Raw genomic sequence first — 7,896 nt, 5'->3', positions numbered from 1 at the left:
AACTGCAGTTTCGCATTAAATTTTGGACGAAAATAAAATATAATCTTTGTATGAAAACTATAAATTTGTATAAGTATTTTGGGCGAAATCTATCAAAGAAAGTTGTTTTCCCTTTCACACGATTTTTTTTTATTCGAATTTATGAAAGAAAGTCATGCTTTAATACGTAGATAATCCATGTTTAATTTGTATAAATCATTTAAATACAGATAGTAAATGGATCAATGAACGTGAAATTTATCACTCTTATTTTAAATATGTCAAATTAAAAATATTGAAAAATTGAATTTTCTTAATTCAAATTCTTAGGTACTGTCTATCCTTTTCTAGGTACGTTGAGATTCTGTCAGAAATACACATTACTAATAGTCGTTTGTGTGTAAGTCGCTATGTATTCATGTACCATGTTTCAGCCAATAAAACTAAAGTCATGATCATACCAACAGGCTCTTTAGAAGAATCTGATGGGCTCTTTAACTTAATTAACACCAATGCTCGAAGATTTATTTGTTCAAAAGTTCTTGTTCAAACATTTTTGATTGTATTATGAATAATTAAAAAACGACGTTTCTTATTGCTTTGCTCAGAAGATCTAGAGAAATCGCGTTTGATTGATAAGAAAGTCAGGAGCAAATTTTTGGTGAAGCAGTATTTTTTATTGTACCATGAATTATTAACTCAAAGTTAAGCAATGTTTCACATTGTTTAGCTAAAATGATGAAGTGATAAATTAGTTTTAAGTAACCCATATAAATCGTTGAGTAATTGGAAGGAATTTAACAAGGCAGAGAAATTAACATGGCGTTTTTATATTCAGAGTTCCTGAAAATAAATCACGCAAAAATTGGCCTAACAAAAGTTAATGAAATATTATATGCTATATTATGAAATTATATATTAGAACAAGATTATTATATTTATGTGATTATCAAAATTTGTGGAATATTCTTTCGATTAAAAATATAAACAAACATTTCTTGTATAAAATTATCCTATTTTCAATCTCCTCAAGGCATCCTTTAGAAGTTGATATCGTATTTTTTGTTCACATGAAATAAATTAAGTTAGGAGAATGTTGCACCTTATATCTGTTTTACCTTGATATAAACTGTTTCTCTACCATTTTTTATTCGCTCTTCAATTGTCATGTTATTGTCGTTGGCCTAATCACCAAAGAGCAGTTTAGGAAGCCATATATTATTTTGAAATTCTTTACTGGTTCTATTAAAAATATTAAAATCTAAATTATGGCAAGCAAATTCTGTCATCATCATTTTGAATTTTATACTTTTGCTTTATCATTTTTGTACAATATAAAGGTTTGAATTATACATTTGAAATATTCTTTATGTAATTAGAGGAACAGTTCAACAGGACAATTACCTTCAAGCAATATTCTACGTAACTTTTTTCCATGAGAAACAGTGTTGTACTGTGAAACAAATAATATGTTGCATCTCAAAATATTTCAAAAACCATGAGTTTACATATAATATCATATTTGGTTTAAAAATATATCAGTTGATCCATTTTAAATGTAGATATTTACATTTATATTTTATTTATAAATAAATGTAAATTTCTTAAAAATACTTATAATAAATTTTATAAATGTTTTTATAATGATATTGACGAAAGAAAAAAGCTAATTTATTCCTTTTGTATCAGAATTGCAAATAAAAATTGATGTATTTAATTATTAAAAATTTTGAAAATAAATATTATTTTTTTTTTGACATTTTAAAGAAAAAAAGTATTTTTTATTCTTCTTATTCCCTACTTCATTTGATAACTTAACCTTGTATTTTAGTAAGGTTCTAAGACTGCGAAAAACTTTACTACTCCCCTTTTAAATGAGATTTAATTAATTTAAAACTTGTAGTGCATTTTAGAAATGATGGGACTTGAGAGGACTTGAATATTTTTTAACTTCACCAAACATATTACATGTATTGTACTATGTTCCAAAACATATTACATATATTTTTATGTTTATAGTTTTAAGGTATAATGCAAATTTTTGATTAACGAAAATACAGAGTACTTATTATATGAAATTGCTGATTTAGAAGTAAACTTTACGCATTTTGAGCGTTCAAATGGAAACTGACAAAGAAAATATCTGACTTTTGTACCATTTTCCCACTGCCCTTTAGTTTTTCCCAAAGAATTGATATACTCCAAAACCTATTTTGTTTCGCACTTCTTGAATCCCTTAAGAGACTCTTTGCGAACGTGATAGATTATTTAAGAATTGTAAATTCTTTTTGACATTTTTCAGTTCTTGGATTATCAAGTGACTGATAACACATTTGAAAAATAAATTACTTTATTGACAAGAAAGTCTGACAGATACCAAGGTGATATTTGTCATATGAATTCAAACAAGAGTCGTTAAACTCCAAAACAGATACATTTAATTCTAGAACTTTAAAATATTTTTTTACAAAGCTAGAAGTCAAAAGAAAAATAATTTTTAAAATTTGTTAATGGGATATAAATTTCAAAAATGTATGCAAAAAATGATATTGTTTCTTATATATTTTTACGGTAAAATTATCTCCAAAAGTATTTAATAAGGTTCACTTTTAATAAATATGTTTATTCTTTCGATAAAATATTTACATAGAATTCCCAAACAGAATATTAACTATTGGAAATGTACAAAATTTAACCTCATTCTTTAGTTACATTTCAACAACTACACATCAAAAATCCTTTGGGGGAATTATGTCTGTCTGTATCCCGTATACGTAATTTAAATAATCAAAAGATTATAGAGAATGGGCCATGAAGTGGTATTTTGACTGTCTATGGTTTTAATGTCTCACTTCCATACAACTCTTGAATAACTGTAAAGATCAAGTTTTAGGAGTTCTTTCTTTTGAAAGTGAATAACATACAATTAGTTAAATGAAAGAAATTAGCTATAAATTATTATACAAGAATTGTGTTAATATTAATTAAATTTTTGAAAAAATTTCAACAAATAAGAGGAATTATCTTGAAAGACTTCTCAATTTATCTTACTGATCATAGAAACCTCCAAACAAAAGAGAACTTTCTTCAGACGCTGGTTATTAAAAGAATTTTAGAATAGGTAAAACTAGCATGAAATGTTACAATTCTCATTTCGAGGAAAGTTTATTTTCTTTAAGCTGATTTTTTCCTACATCTCATTCTTTAAAATAGAAACTTAAGGGGGATTCTTTATCTAGAGCAAAATAGAATAATATGTCAATAATTCATCTATATTTATCATATTTTAATTTTTTGTTAAATATTTAGTTAGTATAATTTGTTTATACAATAATAAATTTAATATCGTCGTGTAAAGAAAATCTGCTGACTAAAACATAAAAATTAATTGACATAAAATATTTTAAATGATTAAATATAAGAAAAATTATTTGGAATTTAAACTAACATTGTAGAAATGTTCATTTTTAAACTTAAACGTGATACACACTGAGGTGAGAAAAAGTCGTTGGATTCCTATTAATAATGCGCTGTACCTACTTTTAAACAGAGAGGTGAAACAACTCGGAGTGGCATGAAAGAGAGGAGAAGAGAATTGAGAGGAGAATCTTCTTCAAAATATTGGGTCATACAGCCTCTATAACCTCCATAATTGCGAGTCTTGTCCGTGCAAGAGTTTGACAATTCCATTTTGTCCCATAAATTTCCGGTGAGTTCCATGTGAGGCGATCTAGGTAGTCAGTCCTTCGCTGGAATTATTCAAAATGTTCTTCAAACCAATAACGATCAATTGTGGCCGATGAATGGTATTATACATCCATAAAAATTCCATCGTTGTTTGGATACATGAAGTCCATGAATGGCTGTAAGTGATTATTAAATAGCTGAACATAAACATTTCCAGTCAATAATCATTTCATTTGGATCAGAGAGCCCAAACCATCCCACACAACACGAGCCAACACCATTATGGAGCTACCGCCAGTAAGTTCAAATAAATTTCATTTTTCTTTTTCATCCATTTAAAGGCGCATTGCCTTTTCATCCAGCAAAAAGATTACTTACAGTTATATTTATGTAAATCCTTGTAATTGCAGTTACATATTTTTGGAAAATTATAGAAATTAGATAAAACACAAGTAATGCATTTGAGAACAAATGCATGCATAGATTTTATCTCATGACTAACACAACGTGTTGCGTAGTTTGAATTTGAAAATCTTTTCATTCCTCAAAACTTTGCAAATCTAAAGCTCAAATTTGAACATTTTCCTCTGCAGTTTTGAATTTTAGATTGATTCCTTTAGTGGTCGTGGGAAAATGGCATATAAACAGGAAATGCTACATAATTTGCTTGAGCTAAATGCCATAAAAGAGCTTTTATATGGATCTGCAATTATATATTGGACCAATGTTCTTTTTTTTTTAATTTTTTTTTCTTATTCCTCTTCATTTATAAAATTTTTAGGATGTAATGAATGAAATCATCTCTTTTTTACATTCATTAAAACAAATTATTTAAACAATGTATATTATCTAATATTTCTTTTTAATTGTCTCATATTTCTTTTTTTTTTCGTACTTTTATACTATTTAATTTTTGTACTATGATATATAATGAATATATAAATACAGGTATTATTTCTAAAATGAATTGACTTGAACTAAGTAAAACTAATATATCAGAAAATTATCCTTTTAATGGATTAAACTTTATAAACAAATGATAGGACCTATGGCTTTTTCAAAGCGCATTGAACTAATATTTTCTTGCATGAATATAAAAGGAAACAATAAAACAGAAGTTAACCGACGATTTTTTATAAAGTTAATAAACGAAATTTTATAATTAATTGCAATCTTTAGGAATTAAAATTAAATGAAACTAACGAAAATCAGTGGAAGGATACTTTCTTATGTTTTAGAATAGAAATTTATAAATGAAAATTTAGGTTGGATTTTATGATTTAAGAGTGGGGTACGTTTTCAAAATAATTAGGTTAAGTAATTTCCATTCTAATTTAAATACAAAGACTTTCAAAAAATTATTTTTCTCAGAATTTAGCAGTATTAAATTAATTTTTAAGAACAAAATCTCTTAGATTGAGCAATATGTAACCTTTTTAAAAATCTATATTCTAACAATTTTTCTATATAACATTATAATATATAAGTATTAATGAAGGAGGGTTTTTTTCACAGAATTTCACATTTGAAAAATGCTGTTTAGTTTAATTTAGTCTTATTATTTATTTATTTATTTTTATTTTGCCTTTTTTTTTTCTTTTTGAGCTTTTCTAACTCAATAGATGGCGTTGAAATCTATCAACCTAAACTCATGATGTTGATGAGCTTTAACTAAGCTTTGTGGGCGTTTCAGTCTTAAACGAGGGAACTTTCAAATTACTAATTTCAATGTGTTTAAAGGTAAGTTACAACTTCTCCTTTTAACGGATTAATCCTTAAAATTTGTCTGGATGATAATTTAACACTGAATGTTTAGTTTGCAATTTATATGGCGATGCATTGAATTGTAAGATGCTACATTGTTGGTGCTTTCACTAATTTTGTAATTTCATGTTTATTTCTTTTTTTATCTAGATTGATGTTCAAATTTTATAATTATTTATATTTCATTGTTTTTGTATTTAAGTCTGGTTTTTGAAATTTTGATGTGCGATTTTTTTAAATATTTTTTTTACTAAATTTTATATTTTTATGATTTTCTTAAAAGTAATTTTAGATAAAACGGCAAAAAAAAAGGTCCACATTCTAAATACTTTAATATGGAGTTTGACAAAAGTGCTAATTTGAGATTCAATTAACCAACTGTAAAATGTTAATTTATACTGATCTGCAGGCGAATTTGAAAACATCCTAAAAATGATATACTAAAGTTTAAATGATATTTAATTTTAAACTGAACTAGTTCAACCACATAGGCTTTGTTAATCAAATAAAAGCAAAAAATAAAAAATAAAATTGCCATCGAAATATTGGGAAAAAGAATTTCCTCGTCCTTTTACTCGCTTCATTTAAAAGTTTTATATACTTTATTTTCAATTCCGGCAATGATTCGACAGATAGGGAATTTTTTGTTTGTATTATTTCGAACAAATCAGAAATATATACATGCACCTATGAAATTTATATAGACATACACACACGCATATATATATATATATATATATATATATATATATATATATATATATATATATATATATATATATATATATATATATATATATATATATATATATATATATATATATATATATATATATATATATATATATATATTTGTACAAAACCGTATGTTTTTCGATTTCCGATGAACCATAAAAAAAAGACAAGAACAAAGAGCAAAATGAATATATTACTAAAAGTTATGTACAAACATGGTTTGTTTTTCAAGGTAATCGCCTTGAAGATTTAAATATTTATCATATTGTTATACCTGATTTCCAGTCTCTTCATCGAAGAACTCTGCCGTCATGATGCGAGATGGTCCTTAATGTTCTTTTGAAACTCTTTATCCTGAGAGCTATGACTTCCCTAGGTTATTCTTTAATTCAGGGAAGAGATTAAAAAGATTGGGCTCTAAGGAAATTGGGTTGGGCTCTTTCCTTTCTCGATTAAAGGAAACAAGGGCGTAACATTGTTGCAACAGAAAATCGTGTCGAAAAAATTTATCAAATGGTTCGTAAGAAACAGATGATGCTGGATTTTCAGACCATGAGTTGGACAATTAGCATGGCAAATTTTGGAGGAGAAAAAATTCAGATATTCCTGCTCCATGTTTTTTCCTTAAAAAAAACTCAAAAAATTTTCAAATTAATAAAGATTTTCGAAAGAGCTTTAAGGCTCATTCACATCACTGGTGGCAAAGTTCTTCAAAGTGGAGATCGGTAACCTGGTCTATTTCATAACAAATGCCAAAATCTTCATGGCGATTATGTTCAAAAGTAGTATTATATGTTTATAATTTTGAGTAATAAATAAACTTCATTCTCTGCTATTGCCGTTTTGTGGTTCGTCGGATGTTGAAAAAAAGTACCGGCCCTCGCATAATAATTTGTATAATCCCAATTAATTTATTTTCTACGATATTTCAGGATGTATTTTAAATTTGATCTAAAACGTTCTTGCCAATGCCAGAAAACTTCAGAATAGGCGAAAAAGATTTAAAAAAAGAAACGTTTACAGTTTTTTTTTGTATGCATTTAATATTTTTATATTACTCTAAATAGGCAAAGAAATTTTGAGTCATCTTATTACAATTAAAAATATAAAAATATGAAATGGAATAAAAATGTTAATGCAAATCTAGATTGCATCTTGTGATAAACCGAAATAAATTTAAAGGGGTTTAAGTAAGCAGTATATACATATCATATCTAAAAATAAATAAGTAGACAGTATCATAATATTTAATAATGGCTCACACAGACAAGAATTAAAGACAAAGAGGAAATAGTTAGAAAAGTAATTTTCACTGGTTGAAATGTACTTTTTTAGTATTATTAAAGATAACTGTCCTATATTTATGAAAACCGGAATTCCGTATTTAAATGGCGAAGTTAACATTTTTGAATTTTATAATTGCTGAACATCTAGCATTGCTTACCATCATTGGAAATATTAGATATTTTTTTATATTTAATTACGCTTAGATAATTATGTTTAAGAAAGTGCGTCGATAATGATCGATGTACATAATATTTAAATTTCTAAAGCATTTTGTATTCCAATATATGTAAAAAAGTATCCTTAGATTTGTATATATTTGTCTTTGTATATATGCTTGTATTTGTATATATATACAAATCATCTTTAGCTAGCAACTGGTTCGCTAACAATATTTGTTGCGTCCAATTTAAATTTAAATCCCCTATGCATTACTTAAAGTCAACA

Source organism: Argiope bruennichi, chromosome 4 (genome assembly GCF_947563725.1).
Source record: "Argiope bruennichi chromosome 4, qqArgBrue1.1, whole genome shotgun sequence".
In the NCBI taxonomy this organism is placed as follows: domain Eukaryota; kingdom Metazoa; phylum Arthropoda; class Arachnida; order Araneae; family Araneidae; genus Argiope; species Argiope bruennichi.
Note: the sequence above shows the minus strand (reverse complement) of the source record.